The sequence below is a fragment of the Canis lupus genome, chromosome 28 (genome assembly GCF_048164855.1).
Source record: "Canis lupus baileyi chromosome 28, mCanLup2.hap1, whole genome shotgun sequence".
Classification (NCBI taxonomy): domain Eukaryota; kingdom Metazoa; phylum Chordata; class Mammalia; order Carnivora; family Canidae; genus Canis; species Canis lupus.
In genome coordinates, this window is record NC_132865.1 from 16,846,626 (window position 1) to 16,870,884 (window position 24,259).

A 24,259-nucleotide genomic window follows, 5' to 3' on the forward strand; every position below is an offset into this window, starting at 1 on the left:
CATTGCTAATATAGAGCAAACATACCTAATTAATGTACATTAAATGCTCTTTATTTTGATTAAGTTTGCTACCTAAAGTTTAAAGTGAAATTTCCCATATTTTCCATAAATTACTTTTATTGACCTTCTTCCAAGAAGAAATTCTAGTTTGTTTAAACTAGTTTGAAAAGTTTGTAAGCATACCCAAAAATGGCAATGTTGTAGAACTCTAAGCATCTGAAATACATGCTCAATTTTTTTTAATATTTTATTTATTTATTTGAGAGAGAGAGAGCATGAGCAGGGGGCAGAGGCAGAGGGACAGCTGAGCAGGGAGCCCAGTGAGGGCCGGATCCAGACCCTGAGATCATGACCTGAGCCTAAGGGAGACACTTTAGCTGATTGAGCCACCCAGTTGCCCCCATGCTCGTTTTCTTAAATGAAGACCTACAGGGCTCAATCAGAAACTGTAGCATGTTTCAGACGATAAAGTTCCATGCATATAATAATGTGACCTAAATAAGCCGTTAAAATATGATGATGTAACAACTGAAAAGAAATATACGTCCCATTAGAAAATGCTGCATCATGTTTTTTTGCAAAAGATGTATGTGCAGTGACTTTGGGGGATATTATTATTTGCTGTCATTTAACGTGGTACTTTATAATTTATTATCGTTTTAATTCAGCCATGTGGGAGTTTATTAAATCCTTTCTCCTCAATGGACACCCAGTGGCTTTAAGAGAGTAACATATTGAACTCAAAGAGTTGATTGGATTTGTTTTCAGTGTTATTTTAACTGACATTAGAATATGGTACCGAGAAGAGGAATTCAACCTTTTTGCTAAGTTCTTCACAGCACTATTTACTTCCAAAAGTATATTTTCCATAAACTGTATATTAACACATTCTATGAAAACTAAGATTATTTACTCTCAAAAAGTTTAAACACTGCTTTAAATGCATAGAGTTCTCCACAAAAATGAGATTAGCAGCTTCAGTATTGCAGTGTAGCCATATTACAAAAATTATTACAGAAATCAATATTGCTTTCATTTCCAGAACTAATCTGATGGTAAGATCTTGTTTATATAGATATTAAACAAATGCATTATTCACATTTTGTAATGATTTTCTAGAGAAAAAAAAGACTTTTTTTAATTATCATATGGAAGTGGTGTAATAAATGAGTATAATCTTTATTAACAGAAAGTTAATTTGCATAAAACAAATGCTCATTGAATTATTGAATATGATAATATCTACATGCCTACTCCTGTTTGTCATATTTTGTGCCTTTTGGCGACATCAGAATTATAACAATCTGATTTATGCATTAAATTTAATGCATAATATGACAACGTACAGATATGTATGCCTTATAATGTATAATTTAAGCATGATTGCTATATATTTCACCCATTCTTTCATGGCTTTACCGATTTTCTCATGCAGCCAGAAATCACGATTAAAATGCAGGTTGCCAGATATGAATGTCTGTTTGAATTAATGAATATTTTCATAAAAATACTCCAACTATGAATGTTTTAAAAACCTTGTCATAACATTCACCAAACTTACACATGACAGCAAGCATGTGTTACTGCATTTTCATCTTAAATATTTGATGATTGCCTCTTTAAATCCAAGATTCATAACCCAAAGGCTTTCATTTTCTTACACCATGTGTAATTCAAGAGACATTTATTAGTACAGTCCTCTTTTTATGCATCAACAAAACATATCTGAAAAAAAGCAATATATGAACTTCCCAGAATTTCGGACATATTTTAAGGTATTAATTATACATAACAATATCTTATAATATGTATACACTATTTATACTCTTTCGCTCTCTCCCAATGGAATAAAGATAGGATTTACAATAAAGATGATTCTGGTTAAACATTAAAAACTACAATACAACTGGAATCTCTTTCAACTTACATTAAAAATGTGTAAACATTTCCTAACGTATCCACATTTTCAGGAAATGATTACAGGGCACTGCTGCAATTTATGAGATTTTGAAAAACACTAGCGTTCTTCTAACAATTTCTTGCCAATAACGTCAGTTTTTAAATTACAAATTTAAATTGAGCATAGGTAAATAACAGTAACAGGTCTGTTACAGTCATCTTTATTACTTAAGAAGGAAACCAACTAACAATTGTAAGAGCAATTCCATACCAGGTTTCAACTGAAGGTTGCCCATTGATGGGTCACTCTCACTTGACCTTGAGTGTGCAGAAAGGTAGTTCACCATGGTAACCTTGGTCTTGATGCTTTCCATACAGTAAATCATTTCGGTCTCTTCATGTAATTCTTTTATTGGCTGTGCAATTGAAATGTCATGCTTCACGAACAGAGAAGCTAGTAATTTCTTATGGGTGATTAAACCACCTTTCTAATGTATGAGCATGGATAAAGTTGTATGCAACATTTTAACACACATTTAGTTCATCATAATGTTTTCTCTGTTTTTTAAAAAATATTCTGGTAGACATATTTTACTCTAACATATTTTCTTAATCTTTAAATGCATGCAGTTGTCAGTATACCATCAAATATCCGGTATCATCTGATATGTTATATGGTGGCGTTTCTACCTATAGAAAGAATGCATGTGTGTGCACTTATGTTTATAAATAAAACAAAGCTCTTTAAATAAACTGAAGTTTCAAAAAGCAGAGAATTTTTTTTATTTTATTTATTTGTTTTTTAGCAGACAAGTTTTAAAAGGACATTTTAAGCCCTCAGCCAAAACTGACATTCCACCTTTAATTATGTGAAAAAAAAATTAAAGTATTTTAATGACAAATTATGAGAAAATCATGAAAACCATGATTTCTTTAAAAAGCAAGATTTACAAAATTGCTTTTTCCTTTATGAACTGTTCATATTCATATCTCTAGACAATCATTCCCTTATGCTTTTATAATAAAACTCTGCTTTTTTGAAGCTCATTCCAATCTACTATATTACTCTCATAATCACATCTGTCAAGATCCCAGACTCAACCCCCCACCACCCAGTCCTCCCATTTGTTGAAATTTTGGGAGTTAACTCACAGTTTCTCTACTCATGACAATTTCTGCTATCACTCAGGGAGATTTTAAAAGTCACATGTACAACTCATTTCAAATCCTGACCTCTTAGTTCCTTACCACCAGTGCCTCTCTTTGGTCATCCACTTCCCTGTACAAACACTAGAACCTAAAAATCTTCCATTTTTAATATTGGTATTTTAAGAATTCTCCCCATAATTACCAGTTTTTGTTTTATATTAATTGTTATTTAACTATACTAACTATAACCCTACAAATCATTACAACAGAAAACTTCAATTTTTTGATCCCTCTAGTATCTCCCTATAAATAGTCCTTTATGACATCACCTACCTCTATACTGAACTAAAATCTTATCAAACATGATTCTAACTATTACCTTTATAATACCTACCTCTATTCTTCTGTCTCTGCATTTTACCCACTTGAGAGACCTCAAATTTTGGTGGTCCCAATAATGTTCTTTCTTCAGGTCTAACCTCAGGCATCTGAGCCTTGCTAGAGAAAAACAACAGGGAATGTGTAAATTAATAACTCACCAATCTTAACTGAACACTCAACACTACCTGGTAACTGTACCACATACATTGATCAAGCCACTTTCCTGTTCTCCACACAAAGATTTCAAACCCTCTGCATGATCCTCAAACCACCAGTATTCTCACAGAAACCTCATTTTCATCAGAGAGTGTCACCTTCAACCAGAGAGTAAATAAGCAATGAGAAGAAAATTCCCTGCCAGCAAAACTGTGAACTTGCCTGCATTTGTCCCAGTTTCTTATTATTTTTTTGTTTAAATAGGTGCTTTTCTTCTGCTGCTATTAGATCCATTTCTCTCCAATTCTGGGATACTTTAGTATCAATGACCCCTTCACTAATTTTGTCAAGTTCTCTTTCTAAAACATTCTAGATCACTCCTAAATCAATGCATTTTCATTATCTTTCAGATCTTCATTAAATGTTTCTTCGCTGAATAACCATTCCCTCCAAAATAAATCAGATTCTCTTGTTTTTCGATCTTATTTTCCATCAACAGTATTTCCTACTTTCCTGCATTTTAACTGACATTTTTATCACAATTTAAAATTCAATTTAAGTGATCATTAAATTAATATTTGCCCTTCAATATTTTTTAGCATTATAAGATCACCATTGAGGCACATAGTAAGGGCTCAATAAATCTTTCATGAATATGAATGATTTATTGTTATTCTAGTGAATAACAATAGAAGAAACTGACATAGCATGTACTATGTGCCAACCACTATATTTGTAAACTCATTTAATGCAGCAAACCTACTTTCATGTTATAAATGAGAAACCTCAGGCACAGGCAGGACTTGACAGACACAGAAGAGTTTGGCTCCAGAGGTTATGATTTAACAACTATACCCAACTGCTCATGAATGGATGAAATAAAATTATTAGAGTATGCCAACACAAAAAAGCAAAAATATTACAATATAATTGTGATGAGATTTAGTCCATATTTTTATGAAATGAAGCATAACAATGAGGTGGCAAAGTTGAAGTATAAGTTCAGGATTTTTTCAATCCTTTGACATTTTGAATTGAAGTGTATGGAAAAGGTATACATTTTTTTCATATTCATCTTTGGTGCCTTAATTACATTCTATTTTTTCTTAGTAAATTAGCAATATTCTAAGGTCAAGTTAATATTAACAGTGACTAAAAATGGAAGAAAAAAATTAAAATCTACAGTACAGGACATTGGTCTATTTGGGAATAACAGCAGACTACCTTTGGTCACATGAGTCCTCTGTGCTTGAGCAAAGGGTCGACTCAAAATAAGTATACTAAAGGCTGACTCTGGCTGTTGAAATACAAAGAAAATGCTAGAAATGAAGAGTATCATAATGATGGAGCAGGGATGTGAGGGAAGCAGTTACAGAGAAAGAGAAAAGTCAGTTAAATAATATCCCTCTTCCAATACTGGCTTCGCCCCACTAAATTCTTTAGAACTGAATCTACATAGCCTTCAAAATATAGGGAAGAATCACACTCATTATATTTCATTTTTCACCAACATTCTATAAAGTATTGAAGAACTGAATATAATATCTGATTCAATAATCAAGAGAAGAGGAAGCAATTTTCAACAAAGCCATCCTCCATGAGAAAAGAAACACACTTGAGAGAATATAAGAAGGCTTTCAACTCAGTGGGAAGGGAATGTGAAAGCACTTCATTGAAGCTCATTGTAGCTTGTGCACAGTTTGCCTGCCAAGAAATGCTCATTCAATATAGGGAAATAAATTCCCATTCACTAATAAACACAGTCAAATGCAAAGTTGCTTTACAAAGTCAAAGTCTATAAATATCTCATAACTGGTTTATGCCTTAACATAATTCCTCTGAATTATATTTTATCACCAAGCTTTTTTTTTTTTTAGTTATTCTATTCCTTTCTTTGACTTCAATTGTTCATGGCACAATCATATGTTCCTTAATTTATTCATATTTCCATGGGAGAAGATCATAATTCTCCAAATACTGGAATCATACAGTGTGGAGATATTTAATTTTTCAGGTTTGTACATATGAATAAACAGGAAGCAAAAAGATCAATTACTCATAGTGTTAACCATCAGCACCCAATCCCCCTGTCAGCCAAGGCTCAAGTGTCATCTCTTGACGTGAACATTGACCCAGGAGTCAGGAAAATAGCCCAGGGGTTGTATTTTCCAATAATGTACTGGAGACCTATGACAAGCTCACAGCCAAGTAGTAAAGCACTTCTTAACTCACAGGACCATCAAACTGGATTAAGTGCTTTGAAATCCATGGATAACAGGTGCTCCAAGGACTGAAGAGCTCACCAGGTCGCCTCTTTCCCTCCGGGTCACTCACCTCCTTTTGCCTCATGTTAGGAGAATATTGATGAGAAGAGTGACAGAAGATGCCCATGGCAGCAGAAAGTAATGTAAGGGAAGCCCATTAATTTCTCACATACAGATTTTTATGCTGCACTGCTAAAAATTCTATAATGATCTTTAAAAACATTGATGCAATTTTCAGAATCCTTAGAAGAGTCTCATCAAATGATTAAAACTTGGTTTTACAGACAGTTACAGATTTGCCTTCATACCAAAATTGCTCCTAATAACATATTATTAGCCAATTTTAGGAAGATTTTTTGAAAAATAGTTTGATGAATCATAATCATCTAACAAGATAGCAGTACATCCAAATAAGGATTTAAAAATACTGAAGATGATCTAAAAATAGCATCTCAATGAGGAAATCAATTTATAACTCAGGAAATGGTTCAACATTAGTCAGTAGAAGTTCGCTGATTTACAAAACTTAACTACTTGAAAAGCCATAGAAAATTTTTACGAAATAATCTATTCTTTAATTTTAAAAGTTACTATCAAAGATTTCCTTGAAATGAAACATGGTAGTAAAATATGATTCAATTTGAAAAAATTACTTCACTAAGTTTAGAAATTCACATGTAATTGGCATTATAAAACAAGGAATGCCTGCACTGTAGTCTCTTCATTATCCTAGGTATACAATCTACAAATCAATAACCTCTAAACTGTATATTTAATATTTTAAAATTTTTAAAGAATTGTAAAATTCTTTTACAATGGATTTAGATTCCCCCTTTCTCCATGACAATCTGAAGAGGATTTAGATTCCCCCTTTCTCCATGACAATCTGAAGAGGTCTCTAAAGCTCGATTTCAGAAACTTTGCATTACAGCATGACTCTGCTGGGCTATCCAGCACTCCAACGGACTTGGGTTTTGGTGAAATAATGGTTCATTGGATATTCATTTTCCTCATTGCTATTACAAGAAAAAAAGGGGAAAAAATAAAAAGATTGTGATATATAGTAAAATAGTTTTTGTACTGTTAGCTCATTTTTCCTTAAACAAAATATAAAAATAATGTGGTATAGTAAAATAGTTTGCACATTGTCGGATTTTTTTTTTGAGTATTTCAAAAGGCATAGCAAACCTTTACAAAAAAGACATATGACCTTTCCATCTCATTACAAAATTAATTTGTATTGTTGTAGGAAAGGAAAATACAGGGCAGAAATCACCTAAGAAAAATATCTAAATGTGGAAATAAATGTCTTTAAATGTTAGCCCAACTAATCTACATATTTTTCTCTAAATTTAGCTGAAAGAAAAGTATATAATTCCAACTTGGCCTTGAAGCACAAATATAACATGCAATGGACAGCAAAAACAACTGAGAAATTTGACCTAAAGGGAATGGGAAGTCTGTACCACACAGCCAGGGTGATAGAGAATGCTGTGGGGAACTCTCTGGTCCTGGTAGCACAAATCTGTGTATTGCTGGCATTGCTTATTTCTGGATACCACCTGGATTGTAGCCAGTGTCCAGGGTGGGTCAAATACTGTCATTAATCTCTACTTCTCAAGTTGTAAAGAAAAAGATGAAAGCCCAGGTTTATTTCTCATCTCCATTAAATCCCTGTTTACAGTATGATAATTGAAAACTTTTGGAAATTGAGTTTTTATAAAACAATATTTTTATTGCAATCAATGAGTGTTTGAAAAAATGTAAAGTGCATTGGTAAGCTAATATTTAACTGTGGAAATTGATTTTTTTATGTTTGCCAAACTGATTTACATATTTTTCTCAGAATGTATCTTAAAAAATGTGTATTCATTCATCTTGGCTATAAAACTCGGATACTGTGCAATGGGCAGAAAGAATAACTTGAGAATTCAGTGGCAAACAAATCAAAAGGAAAAAAGGCTTATGAAATGTTCAGATATTTGCCAACAGGTAAGAAAGGTAAAAATATCTCTGCCTTACTTTGAACAGAATTATTTATTTTGTATTCAGATTTTGTTAACCTGATAAAACTCTTGAATTTTTTTGTAGCTGCATTCTGTTTGTTTGTTTACCATATAGTTAAATAACTTCTATTGCTTTATTATATTTTAATAGACCTCGTACATGACTAGGGAAATGAACTCATCTTTACCAAACATTTATTAAGAACATCCTTAATAGTACCCATTACAGGATACCCCACAGGTATGTTTTGTTTTATGCAAAGACCCCTTCCTGGAAAGCACTGTGTCAGGTCATAAATTCCTTCCTACAGTCCTTTCCCACCTACTACCAGCCAAAAACACGTGACCAAATGTATCTGTCTAAGGTGTACATCTGGTCCTCTTCTTCCCTGCCTCAATGTCATTTACTGACTACCCATTGCCTATTTACCAAATGCTAGGCATTATGCTTATTACTTTGGGTATATGAGTTTCTTTAATCTTTATAACAACTCCAGCTGGTTATACTAATATCATCTCTATAAGAGAATATAAGTAATTTGACTAAAGTCATACAGCCAGTAAGAGAAAGAATTCCTAGCCTAGACTAGCAGACTCCAATGTCCATATATTTAACTATCATTATGACGCTTTTTCAATATGCCAGAAATTACTCTAAATTTATCTCCTAAGATGCCTTTACATAAGTCCTCTGATCCAGCAAGAATGGTATACCTGCTGCATAACTCGCAGCCCAGGACTACATTAGGTGCCCCTCAATTAATGTTGCTGGAATACAAGGAAAGCATTTGTGACTAGAAAATTCCATCACGCTAAAGCTTTAAAAACCTTTCATTCATGTGTGAATTTAAGAAACAAAATGAACAAAGGCAAGAGAGACAAACACAAAACAAAACAAAACAAAAACCACTTAAATATAGAGAACAAACTGGTAATTGCCAGAGCGGAGGTGGTGGAGGGATAGGTGAAATAGAGAGAAGATTAAGAATACACTTATCATGATGAGCACTGAGCACTGTATAGAATTACTTAATCACTATATATGTACTTAATATAACACTGTATATTAATTATAATTCCTTTTGAAAAGATCTTTTTAACTCCCAAATTTCTTATTACAATGTGCCAGTTAAATAAGAAAAAATTTTCTTCTTGGCTAATAATTTCGTCATTTCTTATGACATTCTTAAAGATTATCTTAGAATCATAGGCCTCCCTAAAAACATGAAAAAGCTATTCTTTTGCTAAATATTAAAGAGACCACTCAAGAAATAGTTATTTTTTTGGAATATTTATTTAGCAGTTTTCTGCTCCCTGCAATGTAGGTTAACTCCATTCATGAGTTTTCTTGTGACTGCTGGAACAAATTACCACAGACTCAGTGTCTTAAAAGAAAAGACAATTATTATCTCATGGTTCTGGAGGCTGGAAATCCAAAATCAGTCTCACTGGCCTGAAATCAAGATGTTACGAAGGCCATGTTCCCTCTGGAGGTTCTAAAGAAAGAGTCCATTCCTTGCCTCCTCCAGCTTCTGGTGGCTACCAGCATTTCTTGGCTTGTGGCTGCATCACTTCAATCGTCAAAGTCAGTTTCTTCGGATCTCTCTCTGCTCCATCTTCACATCAGCTTCTCCTCCATCTGTGTCAAATCTCCCTCTGCTTGTCTCTTAACAAAGCACTTGTGACTGAATTCAGGACCTGCCAATGATTCAGGATAACCTTCCCATCTCAAGATCTTTTCCAAATAAGATATCATTTACAGGTTTTAGGGATTAGGACTTGATATCTTCGGGACCATTATTCAGCCTACTATACTATCCATCTATAAATGTCATATCAACTGTATGAGAGAAATGTGGCTGAAAGACAAAAATATCATGACATTTTTTCAAGTACGGAAATTTGAAGTATTTTTGTAAGAACTCCTTCAGCACGGGACGCCTGGGTAGCTCAGTGGTTGAGGGTCTGCCTTCAACCCAGGGTGTGATCCTGGAAACACGGGATGGAGTCCCACATCGGGCTCCCTGCGTGAAGCCTGCTTCTCCCTCTGCCAATGTCTCTGCCTCTCTCTCTCTCTCTGTCTCTCAAACAAATAAAATCTTTAAAAAAGAAAAAAAAAAAAAAAAAAGGAACCCCTTCAGCAGTTTTTCCCATGCCTTCTGCATCTGCATTCTTATCTCCTATAACTTGACCTGAAGCACATACAATAACATGCTCATTGGGGTTGTCAAATCATCAGTGAAAGATTAACAAATAGTAATCATTTTTTCCATGGTACTATGCAAGTAAAGAGTAATATTTTAAGTAAAATTTGCCATTATAAAAACAGGTTACTTACTGCATTTTTCAACAATATGGATGGACTTGAGGCCATTATATTTTATGAAATAAATCAGAGAAAGACAAATAGTGTATGGTCTCACATCATACAAACAATATAAACCAAACAGGTTCAACAGATACAGAGAACAGATTGATGGTTGCCAGGGGTTGGGAGTTGAGGGATGGGCAAAACAGGTGAAAGGACTCAAAAGGTACATACTTCCAGTTATAAAATAAGTAAGTCATGGGGATGAATATATAGCATGGTGACCATTGTTACTAATGCTGCACTACATATTTGAAAATTGCTAAAAGAATAGATCTCAAAAGCATTCATCACAATAAAAAAATTGTTTTGCTTACTATGGTGAGAGATGTTAATTAGACTTATTATGGTGATCATTTCACAATATATGCAAGTATAAAATCATTATGTTATACATCTAAAATTAATATGTCAATTATACTTCAATTTTTTTTAATTTTTAAAAAAGGACATTCAAAAGATGAACAATAAACATGCCAAAACATTTGGCCGGAAAAAAAAAAACAGGTCATTTAGTACATGACTTCCTACTACAGTTGTGTCAGGTTACAGGGGCAGAGGCCTTGACAGTATAATAAGTTTGACATTTAGATATAGTGACCACATGGTGAAAGGGAAGAAAACTTAGGATCCTGACAGATAGGGAGTTGGGATACATTAAGCCTGGATTCTGAGTACACCATATCTTCATTGAAGAAGTAATCCAGAAAAAAACTACCTAATAACACAGGAATATAGCAAAGAAACTTAAACCTAATCTTTCTAATCACAAGCTTGCAATTTAAATGACTTTGAGATTTAAATTCACATGAATGGCATGGGAATTTCCACTCAGGCTACTGTTACTTTTGGGGCATATGACAGAAAGAAAAACAGCCCATATCACAGAAATACATGCTCAGGAAAACCACACAGACAGACAGACAGACAGATACACACACACACACACACACAGAGGCTCACTGAAGACACGCAAGCTAAAATAACAAAACAAAATAGGAAACCATAACAAAAAATAGTTAGATGCAATGAACAATAGGATTAGACTCTAAGACTTGTTGAAAATAAAACAGTATGATAGAGATGGTATAAAATGAAAAATATTACAGCGATTAAAATAAAAAGATGATATGACATCATATAAAAGAACAAGTATATTTTAAAAGAAATGAAACACTGAAACATTCAGTTATTTGAATTTATTTATTTTTTTTTAAGATTTTATTTATTTATTCATAGAGACAGAGACAGAGAGAGAGAGAGAGACAGGCAGAGGGAGAAGCAGGCTCCGTGCAGGGAGCCTGACGTGGGACTCGATCCTGGGTCTCCAGGATCATACCCGGGCTGCAGGCGGTGCTAAACCGCGGCGCCACCGGGGCTGCCCAGTTATTTGAATTAAAAAAAAAATTATAGTCAATTAGAAGTATTTAGAAGCAGCTAAAGTGAAAGTTAGTTACCTGGAAAATAAATCTGTAAAAATTGGGGCACCTGGGTGGCTCAGTGGTTGAGTGTCTGCCTTTGGCTCAGGTCGTGATCCCAGGGTCCTGGGATCTAGCCCCACAAAAGGCTCCCCACAAGTAGACTGCTTCTCTCTCTGCCTATGTCTCTGCTTCTCTCTGTGTGTGTTTCTCATGAATAAATAAATAAAATATTTTTTAAAAATCTGTAAAAATTAGTTGGAATGAACAAAGATAGCAAAAAGAAATTTTTAAAAAGAGAATAGTGACGTTAAAAGACCTAGAGAATAGAATTATAAGTTCCAACACATCTTTAATATGATTTTTAGTATAAAAGAATAAAGAAAATGGAAAGAACCATATTAAAGTAATAAAGAATGAAAGCACTAAATTTTTGCATCTAACACCAAAAGCAGAGAGAGCAATAGCAAAAATAAACAAATGTGACTACATCAAACTAAAAAGCATCTGCACAGCAGAGGAAACCATCAACAAACTAAAAAGCCAACTTACTGAATGGAAGAAATTATTTACATATCATATACCTGATAAGGGGTTAATATCCAAAATATGTAAATAACTCCACTCAATAGCAATCATCATCATCATCATCATCATATGATTTGGAATGAACAAAGATAGCAAAAAGAAATTTTTAAAAAGAGAATAGTGACTTTAAAAGACCTAGAGAATAGAATTATAAGTTCCAACATATCTATGGGCATATTATGGGCAGAGGATCTAAACAGAGACTTTTCCAAAGAAGACATACAGATGGCCAACAAATACATGAAAGGGTGTTCAACATCACTAATTATTAGGAAAATACAAACCAAAACCACCATGATACATCACCTGACACCTGTTAGATTAGCCATTATCAAAATGACAAGAAATAACAAGTACTGGAGAGGATATGGAGAAAAGGGAAACTTCACACCCTAGTAATGGGAATGTTAATTGGTCCACTCACTATGGAAAATAGTATGGAGGTTCCTCAAAAGCTACTCAGTCATAAAAAAGAAGAAATCTTGCTATTCGTGGCATGAATTGACTTTGAGGGCATTATGGTAAGTGAAATGAGTCAGAGAGAGACAAATGCTCTATGATTTCACATATATTTGAAATCTAAAAAAACAAAAAAAAAGACGATAAACAAAGCAAAACATACAGATATAGAGAACAGATTAGTGTCTATTAGAGGAGAAGAGAGTTAGGATGGACAAAATGTGTGAAGCGGGTCAATTGTATGGTGACAGATGGTAACTAGACTTATTGTGGCAACTGCTTTGCAGTGTATACAACTATAAAGTTATGTTTTGCCTCTGAAACTATGATATTGTTATTTACAATTTCATCCCAAATTTAAAAAAGGTAAGTCAAAAGGTAAGTCAAAGAAATAAAAATATGACACAAACACTGATGAAATAAAAAGAAATTGAGAAGTTAAAATCTATAGCCAGTTCTTTAAGAAAAAAAAAAGTATTTAACTAGAAGACAGTATTTGCAGCTCATATCAATAACAACAAATTGGAATCTGAAGTATGTTCTAAATATACTGCAAATCAGTAAGAAAATCAACAAGGCATATGTACAAATCACAAAGGAGAAATCTAGAGCAACTAAACAAAAGGCACAGTTGGATAAAAAAAAAAGGAAGAAGAAAACATTTGAGCACCATTTATAATTTATTTTTTTGAGCACCATTTATAATTTAAAAAGAAATTCTAAAAATAAGAGAATCAAACTGCCACATTCAGCAAAGAGATCCAGGAAGACAGGGCTAAAAAAGGGTAACTATTGGATCCCAGAATCTACAAGTCAAGAGTAATCTTTATCAAAGCATCAGCAATAGTAAAATCAGTTTGTAATACATCGAGAAACAAATGTGAAGAAAGGAAATGGAAACAGAGTATTGACTTTCTTTACAAAATTAGATGATCCAGAGGCACCTGAGTGGCTTAGTCCCTTAACAGTCTGCCTTTGCCTCAGGTTGTGATCTTGGGGTCCTGACATCCTGGGTCCTGGGGTCCTTGGGTGGAGCCCTGCTCTGTGCTCAGCAGGGAGTCTGCCTCTCCCTCTCTCTCTCTCTCTCTCTCTCTCTCTGCCCCTCCCCCTGATCCCCCTCTCTTTCAAATTAATAAGTGAAATCTTAAACTAAGAAACAAACAAAAAGATGATGCAGGAAGAAGATGTAGTAATAGCTGGAGCTAAGATACCCGCTCAAAGTAGGCTTATTTATTAATTTTTCACTTGATTGTTTTATTACGGAGCTTATTATTAAGCTCAGAAGTAGCCACAAGAGAGGGAAAAGTTCTTAAAGTAAGAGAGAAAATAAATGATAGAGCAATGCTTGGGAGAAAGCAATCAATTGCACCAATGCAAAGTTTAGCCTTGGGCAAAAGAGTAAAAATAATGCCTTAATTTTTAAATTGATGTGTATAGGAGATGGGTCTGCATGAAGTTGAGGACATTTGGTAATATAAGAGAGCAAAGTAAGAGGAAGTGAGTCTAACATTAGGAGAAGTAGAAATGATTTAGATATGACATTGTAGAGATCTAAGCGGATGTCAGACTACAACCATATTTTATTCATGAAAAAAATATATTATACAAAGCTAAATTAAACATGGGCCATCATGCCCTTAAGGAGCTCAGTCTACCAGGAAAAGTGAGACCTGTTCAAACATAACCAAGATAACTAAATTGCCATTCATTCCTCCTTTCTCGATATATACATATTATTTTGTTCTTTTCTCTTTCATTTTATAAGATCACATAGCATCCTGTGTTCCTCTTTCTTCCCAATTCTCTAAAGGGATACATGAAAGGGGGAATGTTTACTATAGTGCCAACATTAAATGCAGGCTCCCTTCCACAGCTTAGCTCTGTGGTCTCTATAGAAACTCATCCAAAGCTCTGGAATGATTTGTGCTAAATGCATGAAAGAGATGAGGGCTAGCAGAAGTCATTAAAATTATTCTATTTCTTCTTGTCCCATACGCAAATAGACGTCACCTTAGGAAAAGCATTACCTGCACTTCCTAATATGAAACTGACTTTGGTCACAGAGTCAAAATATTTTAAAGATAGACAAAGTCAATTTTATTGCTCATTTCTCAAAATCTTGTCCCCAAATATTAAAAGCTATGTTTCAGGAAAGTAAAAGTTTCAAATTTACATTCCTCAGCTTCACTGAGATCACTTTGATACTGATTAAAATTTTCATCTTTTAGGTTTATTTGAAAATATTTTACTGGGACACCTGGGTGGCTCAGCAGTTGAGTGTGTCTGCCTTTGGCTCAGGACATGATCCTGGAGTTCTGGGATTGAGTCCCACATCGGGCTCCTTGCATGAAGCCTGCTTCTCCCTCTGCCTATATCTCTGCCCCTCTCTCTCTCTGTCTCTCAAAAATAAATAAATATTTAAAATATATATATTCTACCAAACAGGAAAAGCCCATCAACATTCGTTTTAGTGCAATTTATACCAGCCTTTGGTTTTCAACAATAAATGTAGAGACATAACCATTATGAGAATAATATGTTTTTTTTAGAATAATATGTTTTTTAAAGACAGCAATGTTTTTTGATGCATATAGCTAAAGAAAACAAATTTATCATATGTATCTTTTAATCATTTGCTCAAACTCCAAAGAAATTGTAATATATCTAAAGTTAATTACAACTTTCTTTTCTATATTTAATTATATTTTCTTCTAAAGAATAAGCATCATTCATCAATTAACTTCATTTTATGGTTGGCATGTTATATAGAATCACTGAGGCAGAAGAAATTTTATAGAGGAAAAAAAATACTCAGAGCATGCAGTCCTCAGACATGCCAAGTCATTTGCTTCTTTTTACTTTTAAAAATCTCTTCAATATTTCATTAGCATTCTTCTTTTTAAGCACTGTAGAAAATACAGAGTGTATGTCTGATATACTATTTCTGGACTATACAGTAACAAAGTGTATAAATTCACTTGGCTACTCAGAGTGACAACTTGAATTTCCTTAATATATAGTTACTTTCTCTGAAATTAAACAATTAATAAGCCAGCAGCTATGTGAATCATAAATTATTCATACTTAGTCTACCAATGAACATTAATCAATTATAAAGAGACACAGAAATTAAGACCAAGAGAAAGAGTCAACCATAGCCTTTTAATATTGAGACTCTGTTAACCTAGTCTCTTTAAACATATTTGATTTGTATAATAGCATCAATATGCACAGCTATGCTTGCTGCTCAAGTTTCCAACAAAATAACCAATTTATGAGTATACATATGCTGTCAACCAGTAACAAGAAATACTCATCACAATTCTGTAGTCTTTGACTAAAAGGGCTTATTAGAGTTCTTTCAAATTATTGTACCTCATCAAATATTTAGTATTAACTCTCTTGGCTTCCCAACGAATTTGAAGCACACTGAGAAACATCTTTAGAATTCTTTCGTAGTTTGAATACCAACAACTTTATACCAATATATATAAAATTATAATGATCACAAAGGCAAAACATCCACCTGGACAATGGCCCAAGTCAGTCAGTTGTGAAGCATTACACCATTAACAGACACAGGTTCAGCAGCAAACTTATGACTTGCAATCATCTAATGAGAAGTTTCAACATGCTTACCGTCAACACATATGATTTCTAGATTATGCAAATACCCATTCTGATGAATTTTTTTAAATCAGTCAAGGAAAGAGCTATAGTTTCTAGTGTCCATTTTTACCAAGAGTAAAACAATAAAATAATGAGAGTATATGGATAGTGAATAGGGATTTGAATAGAGAAATGGAATTAGGATTAAAAAATTGGAACAGTCATTTAGTTATAACAATCGATCAAATGTTAATGCCAAATATTACCTAGAAATAGGCTTAAAACTATTGTTTGGTTGATGTTCTGTAGGTATAATATGTTTACTTCTCACCAGAAATAGGTATCCCTGGATGTATTATTGCACTGTTCTTTGGAAGCTAGAGGAAATAGAGAAACTAGGTTTACAATATGGGAATTAAGAACATCTGAGTCTTTGGCTGCATTTTTTAAAATTTTCTGTGCCCTTGAGCATTTTTAAGGACATGGCAACTTTTTTTCTGATCTGATGTGATGGTCAGTTCAGGGTGGGGAGGAGTAGAACCGGGACAGCTTTACGGGGCCTCATAAAAAGCCATTGCCAGTAGTTATCATTCAGCAGGCATGACATTACAAAACCCTGAAAGCTCACATGCTCAACTTGAAAAATCATTAACTACCTGTTAGTCCTTTCTTTCAAAATCAATCAACATATATATAGAGTCCTTAATAAATACTAGCATTATGCTAAGTGCTGGGAGAAATATATATATAATATATAAATTATTTTATATAAATATAAAATATAAAAAAATAAAATAAATATAAAATATATATTATATAAATAAATTATTTATAGTAATATAAATTATATATTATATATTTATATTTACATCATAGCGATTGCTATATGCTAATTTATACTAATACAAAATAAAAACATTCTACAAAAGGATAAGCTATATGCAATAAAAGATGCTATAGATAAAAATACTACTAAAGTACAAACAAGGTAGATTTCTTCAATGACTACCAGCATGGTTAATTTCTTAGAAATGCAGACCCTCAGACTCTACTCCAGACCTACTGAATCAGAATCTGAGTTTTAGCAGATGCCCAGATCTTGTGATTTATATGCACATTCAAGTTTGAGAAGCTTATCTTAGCTGTTTTCATAAGCAAATGGTACTTAAATCAATTGTTAAACTAATGAATTGGCCAAGAAAGGTGAAGAAAAACAGTCCAGGAAATTTCAGGGAAGTGGTCAGAAGAGACCAAAAGCACAGCCTGAGAGGGTGTGAGACACGTTCCAGAAAGATTCTAGCTTGCCAATTTTGCTTGGGCAAAAGATTTTATTCAGAAAGCCCCAAAAGATAAGTCTTAACATATAGAATAGGTCTGTGTGAGATGATCTGAAAGTTGGATTAAGGGAAACACTTAGTATTTTTAAACAGACCAGTGCTTTTGGAATAAATAGGATTCATGGTTCAGAATCCACCCTTCAGAAATGAAGAATTCACTCTGAGAGCTGCCTTGAGTATTGGCTGCTGGTGTCTCAAATTTGAGACCAAAGTTGCCTTTAGCCAAAGGGGGTTGCTTTTCCCAAGTTTATACCCTCTTCCTGGAGGCAGCTCACATCCAGTACTGTCTGATGCGGGGAACAAAGGCTTGTCGTGGCCCCAACTGGGGACATCATTGAAGGACTCTCTTAACATCAGAGTTCCCTGTGGAGTGAGATGAGTTATCTGGTACGAATGCATCTCATTATGATAACTCCCTCTGCTCGGTCCTGCTTTTCTCATTCCCTCACAGATGTTGCTCCCAAGAGAGCTTCTCAATAAATCTTTTGCACACAATTCTCCATAAAAAAAAAAAGAAACACCTGATCACTTTCCTCAAAAATGTATATCATCAGTAAAAAATGTATAATTAGTTCCATATAATTTTATTCCAGTATTATCCTTTGGTTACTTTATTAATGTACTTTAACAATCTGTCTAAAATGTACATTTCTTAAAGGCAAGATATGTTGTATATTCCTTTAAAAATAACTTCACTAAGATAAATACAGATTTGGATACACAATAAACGTTTAGCTCTCATTTTATGAATTTAAAAAGAACATTTTTTCAGGTTCTTTTAAAATGTTAACATTTCTGTGATATGCCTAAGATAAGCAAGTGAATAATTTTAGAAAAGCATTTATGAACTGAGAAGTACCTACTCCCAATACTGATTTCAGTCCTATACATCACCCATGTCAGCTCTTTTGTGTATCCCTGTTACTCTACTGGAACATAATAGGTACACAGTAAATATTGGTTAACTTAATGAATAAATGAGTGTCATTTATACAGTGTATTGCAGTCTACCTAAGTGTCTTTAATTAACCCTCCTGGTAACTTTCAGGTCATAGCCTCAGTTAAAACAGGAAACTAAACAGACACAGAAATGGCCAACCTAAAAAAAAAAAAAAAAATTCCCAGACTTGCCTCAGATTTTCTGAATTAGAATCTCTATGGGTTTTCATTACTTCTCAATTTAAATGTGTACTAATTCCTAACAAGTTCCCAAGTGATGCTGATGATCAGTGTCTTACACAACTAGGAATAAGGTTCAAGTTAGACCACAGTGATGGTGTGATGGTATATTGTTACAAAGCTCCTCAGGAGATTCTGAGATGTGGTTACTCAGATTTTATTTTCAAGTCATGCTCAAGCTCTACTCCTGGAAATTCTATTTTAATTGGTCCAAGATGGAATCTGGGTACTGATATTTTCTCCTAATATGCAGCCAAAGTTGAGAACCACAGCCGTAGCTTTTGCCCAAGAATACTTATTATAAAAAAAAGAAAGGAAGAAAGAGAAGAAGAAAGAAAGAAAGAAAGAAAGAAAGAAAGAAAGAAAGAAAGAAAGAAAGAGAGAGAGAGAGAGGGAGGGAGGGAGGGAGGGAGGAAGGAAGGAAGGAAGGAAGGAAGGAAGGAAGGAAGGAAGGAAGGAAGGAGAGAGAGGGAGGGAGGGAGGGAGGGAGGGAGGGAGGGAGGGAGGAAGGAAGGAAGGAAGGAAAGAAAGAAAGAAAGAAAGAAAGAAAGAAAGAAAGAAAGAAAGAAAGAAGAAAGAAGAAGAAGAAGAAGAAGAAGAAGAAGAAAAAGAAGAAAGAAAGAAAGAAAGAAAGAAAGAAAGAAAGAAAGAAAGAAAGAAGAAAGAAAGAAAGAAAGAAAGAAAGAAAGAAAGAAAGAAAGAAAGAAAGAAAGAAAGAAAGAAAGAAAGAAAGAAAGAAAGAAAGAAAGAACACTTATAATCTAGGATGTGGTAGGAGCAGGACACTCCTGGGTCTCAACCCACTGTGCATGCCTTTTATGAACCCCATACTATCTCCCTGGACACTAAATGAAATTTCTTAATTGCCCCATTCACTATCCAAATTAGGTTCGACTTTGAAACATACTTTATATATTTCAGAAATATAATTATATCTATGAAATATATAATAACCACTATCGTATAAACTTCTAAAAATCACAAAGGACAGATACATGATCAGAAAATAAAAGTGGGTAAACATGATTTAATTACTATCAGAATTCATTAATAAACTTTTTAATCTTTAACAAGTCTAGGGGTTCCAGAAAGTAGTCCCACACATTCTCTGAGTAGTCATTTCATTATCTCAGGAAATTGCCCTTTTCCAACTTCCTTCTTAGAACACACAATGCCTCTATACTCCCCAATTCCCCCCTTTACAATAAGAGTATTAGTAAAATAATTTCCTTTTGCTTACATTTCCAACCTTTTTTGTAGGTAACCCACAAATGTTTCTCTGAAAAATTCTGGTCACCCATTATGATGACTGAAAGATATAAAGCATCGTCAGCCACATGTGCAAGCCATCAGTTTTTCAATGTAACATAGCAAGCGGTAAAGCGCAAACACTTCAGCTGAGGTCTCAGCCACTAGATGCCGCTGATGTGTCTGCAGGCCTAGGAAGTGAATTCTACAGAACTATAAAGGCTTACATCTTGGAAAATAAAATGCTGTTACTATGGTGACCAGCTGAGATTATGGATAATGAGAGTACCATGTTTTCCACTCTCTAAGGAGCTATTGTTCTCCGCATATTGCTCTATGCTGAACATTACTGACCTTCAAAATGTATCAAAATCATTGGTACTTTCCTTTCTTAAAAAAAGAGATATTTCATTCAGTACTTTTGTGTGAGTGAGAAGCTATACACATCAGTTATTCACACACACACACACACACACACATACACACACACATATATGGAAAGGAACCATTATTCAGTGCATTTTTCTTATTTATGCACAGAAGAGCAATCAATAGTCTTAACAGTACATGATGTCATAGTTTCTACAACTTCTATGTTTCCAAATTCTTTAAAATTCTCTATCTACAAAGATAGAGGAATTGGAGAAACTAGCTCAATATTTATCATCTCTGTAACAGCATCAAATATCAAGCTAGAGATAATTGTAAGCAAGAATATGTTTTCAGAGGAACAAGGATATATGAAGTTTCCAGTTTTGTCTGAGAAAATCTTGAAATACAGTTATTTTTCTTCTAAAGCTAGCAATGGACAGGAAAAGAGAGTCATGGAAGAAACAGAAATCTTTTACATAAAACATGTTAAAAGGATAAATGACATTTATTATTTACTAAATAGTTAAAAGATGTTAAAAGGATAAATGACATTTATTATTTACTAACTAGCTGTTGATTATTGACGAGTCTTTAATATTACTCTCCAATAGCAAATCTGTGAAATTAAGGTTCATGTTCATATATTTCTAGAAAAATAAAATGTAAGGGGAATGTTCAATAGATATTGGGATTGTCTGTAAGAATATCATACAAAAAAATGTCCCCAAATAATTATTTGAACTAGCATAGCCCTAGGAAATCAAAATTAATTAATATATCTCAAAATTCAAGCAAGGGAAGTATTAATGACCATATTTTTCATGTCAAATGATTTTACATAATAACTAATGAGTATGAAAAGTAATAAATATGTCATATTTCATAATATATGATGGATTCTCATTATCACAGAAAACTCCACCCGGTCATTCCTTTCAAAAGCTATTGCCAAGCTGCTTAAACCTAAAGTGAATTCGATATGCCATCTCCTTAGGCCTAGTCTTCAATGGCATTAAATGATTCATAGAAACATAGGCAGTTCTTAACAGTAGCTGCACCTTTTAAAAACAAATAGGAGATAGAGTTGACAAGAAATATCTGGAAATAAATGTCAAGGGACATTGTTAGAATACTAACCTGGTATTTGGGTCATAGTTTCCCAAAATACAAGAAATTCTGAAAGTACAGGTTTGTGGTCACCCATACTCAGCTGTCACTTCCATAAAAAGGTAATATAGACATGCAAGGCACTAAAAACAATGATGTGATATACCCACGATGTATTTTACTCTCTATATTAGTTTCCTGGGGCTTCCATATTAGGTGCTTTAAAACAACAGGCATGTATCGTCTTCCAGTTCTGGAGGGTAGAAGTCCAAGATCAAGGTGTGAGCAAAACCACACTCTCTCTGAGACCTGCAAGGGAAACTTTACTTGCCACATATTAGTTTCTGGTAGCCAGCCAGCAATCTTTGGCATTCCTAGGCTTTCAACTGCATATCCTCAATCTCTGCTTTTATCAGCATGTGACATTCTTCCTGTGTGTCTGTCTTCACATTGCCTTCTTCTTATAAGGACACCTGTGATATGGGATTAGGAGCCCTCCATACTCCACTGTGTCTTCATTCTAACTAATTACATCTGCAATGGCCCTACTTCCAAATAAGGCCACATTCTGACACACCAGGGGTTAGGACTTCAGCATAACCTTTTATGTGTGGGGAGGGAGGACACAATTCAACCTTTAACACTCGCACAGTTCTAGATAGTATTTGGTACATCAGACCTTATAAATTACTACCATTCCTATCTCTTGATTTGCAAGTGCTTTTTAGGAGATCATGAGATTTACTATCAGCTTTATGATGCCATCCATACTCAAGCATTTAAAATGAACTCCAATAACTGCAAAGCACCAAGGACTAGAGAACCATAGAATATAGAGGACTGACTACAGTCTTTTTTTTACTTCTTCCTGTAATCAGGCAGAAATGTATACGAATCATATCATCTTTAAAAATTTTTTATTTTTTTTCCTTTTGGCACCTAAATAATTACCTATATATGCATAGACATAAATAACATTGACAATTTTCTGGGAAAATGTTTAATTCTAATAATAATTATGGCTTCATATTTTACTAAAGAATATATAACTTATATCATTCATTTCCTTTATATTTCATATAGTTATATAAATTAAAAAATGAAAAAACACTGCAGCTTCATAAATCTTTGGATCAACCTTCAATGCCTCCTGTGCTTCAACCTGCCCAATCAAGGATATTCTAGTTATATTTAAGCAATGTAATTTTATTTTTCAAATTTTCATCATGTATTCCCATCAGATTCTCTTCTAACACTACACCAAAAGAGGAAACACAAATGACTTCTGAAGTTTTAAAAAGATAAAAAGTGTGCTCATTGATCCATTGATCAATCCTTTCATCCTCATCCATGAGGATCTACCATATACCAGGCACTATAATTGGTCCTCAATTTAAGTAGTTGGCAATGGTGGTGGTACATCTGCTGAATCCCAACTACTTGAGCTTGCCCAAATGTTTACTGAATATATAGTGAGTCCCTTATATTAGAATTTAAAGAATGCAAAGTGTACTACAAAATACATATTTTGTAAATTACATTTTGATTGTGCTTCCCAACAGTTATACTAATATAATTTACTCTTGGATTTCAAGGGAAGCTTTGGATTGCTTTTGCAAGTGTCCATATGAAGATACAAATAATCAGTCACATTTTCAACAGCCTAATGGCAATTACTTATACATCCTTTCAATAACACAAGTTAAACGTGTTCAACACTGAACTCAGCATCTTCATTTTCTAACCATATTTATTTGTATGTGACAAATTTCTCCTATTGATACCATCACCTTCTCATCACCCAGGCTCAAAATCAATCTTTTCTTTGCCTTTTAAATAATCCCTTTATGAGGTCTCTCATTTTCTCATTTTAACTTCACAATATTTTTCTATCTATTCTCTCTTCTTTATTTCCACAAATACCCACTCTTTACCTCTCATAGAATCCTAGCTTTCTAAATGGTCTCTCACTTCCTTTTCCAACATATTTATCTCATTGAATAACAAATCTGATCATGACATTCTCCTACACACAAACCTTTTTATCCTCCCATTTGCCAATGGAGTAAAGGCCAAAGCCCTTTGTCTAGCATTCAAAGTCTTCCATAATCAGTCTCCTATCTCTGTTTCCTATCTTCTTATTGCTCATCATATCAAGAACAGTATTTTCAAACTAAAATAACTGCTATTAACTTGAACATTTCAAATTCAGGACATTAATCACACTATTTCCAGTAAGAATGTCTTCACACTATACCCAAATTCTGTTATTCGATCATAATAATTACTATTTTTATTTAACTAATGAAATGAAGGACTGAGCCAGCTTATTGTAAGCAAATGATATACTTCCAAATCTTCCAAACCTAAAGCTCCAATATATATCAGAAAAATAATATTTTTGAAAATCCACAAATTGAATGATTATTTGAAAGTTTTATGTTTTCATTATTAATAGGAGAAAAGCATGGATGTAGGTCTTATTATTTTAAGACTAATATGCTCCTCTTTGTATAACATAAATTATTCAAATTCATTTTACTTTTAAGTACTCCATACAAAATTCTTCAAGAAAGTATAGCAAAAGGTAAAGCACAATTTGTTAATAATTAGATTTCTCATTATTATTTTGTTCAGGTGATTCCACGTTCATTAGTCCATATATTTTCATATTGAATAAAATAATAGAAGAAATGCATGCTTAATGTGAAGTAAGAGA

At 33.6% G+C, this 24,259-nt stretch overlaps 1 long non-coding RNA gene across 1 annotated transcript in view; it reads right to left on the reverse strand.

Annotated features, from left to right (window-relative positions):
• Positions 1-1,177: 1,177 nt before the first annotated feature.
• The window catches only part of LOC140619961 (uncharacterized), a 28,432-nt gene continuing 5,350 nt past the window's right edge, over positions 1,178-24,259 (reverse strand). Inside the window, exons 2-3 of the long non-coding RNA XR_012019718.1 lie at positions 3,443-3,546; positions 1,178-2,315 (exon numbers count right to left, since the gene is read on the reverse strand). This is a non-coding gene — a long non-coding RNA (uncharacterized lncRNA). The remainder of the gene's footprint in view (positions 2,316-3,442; positions 3,547-24,259) is intronic.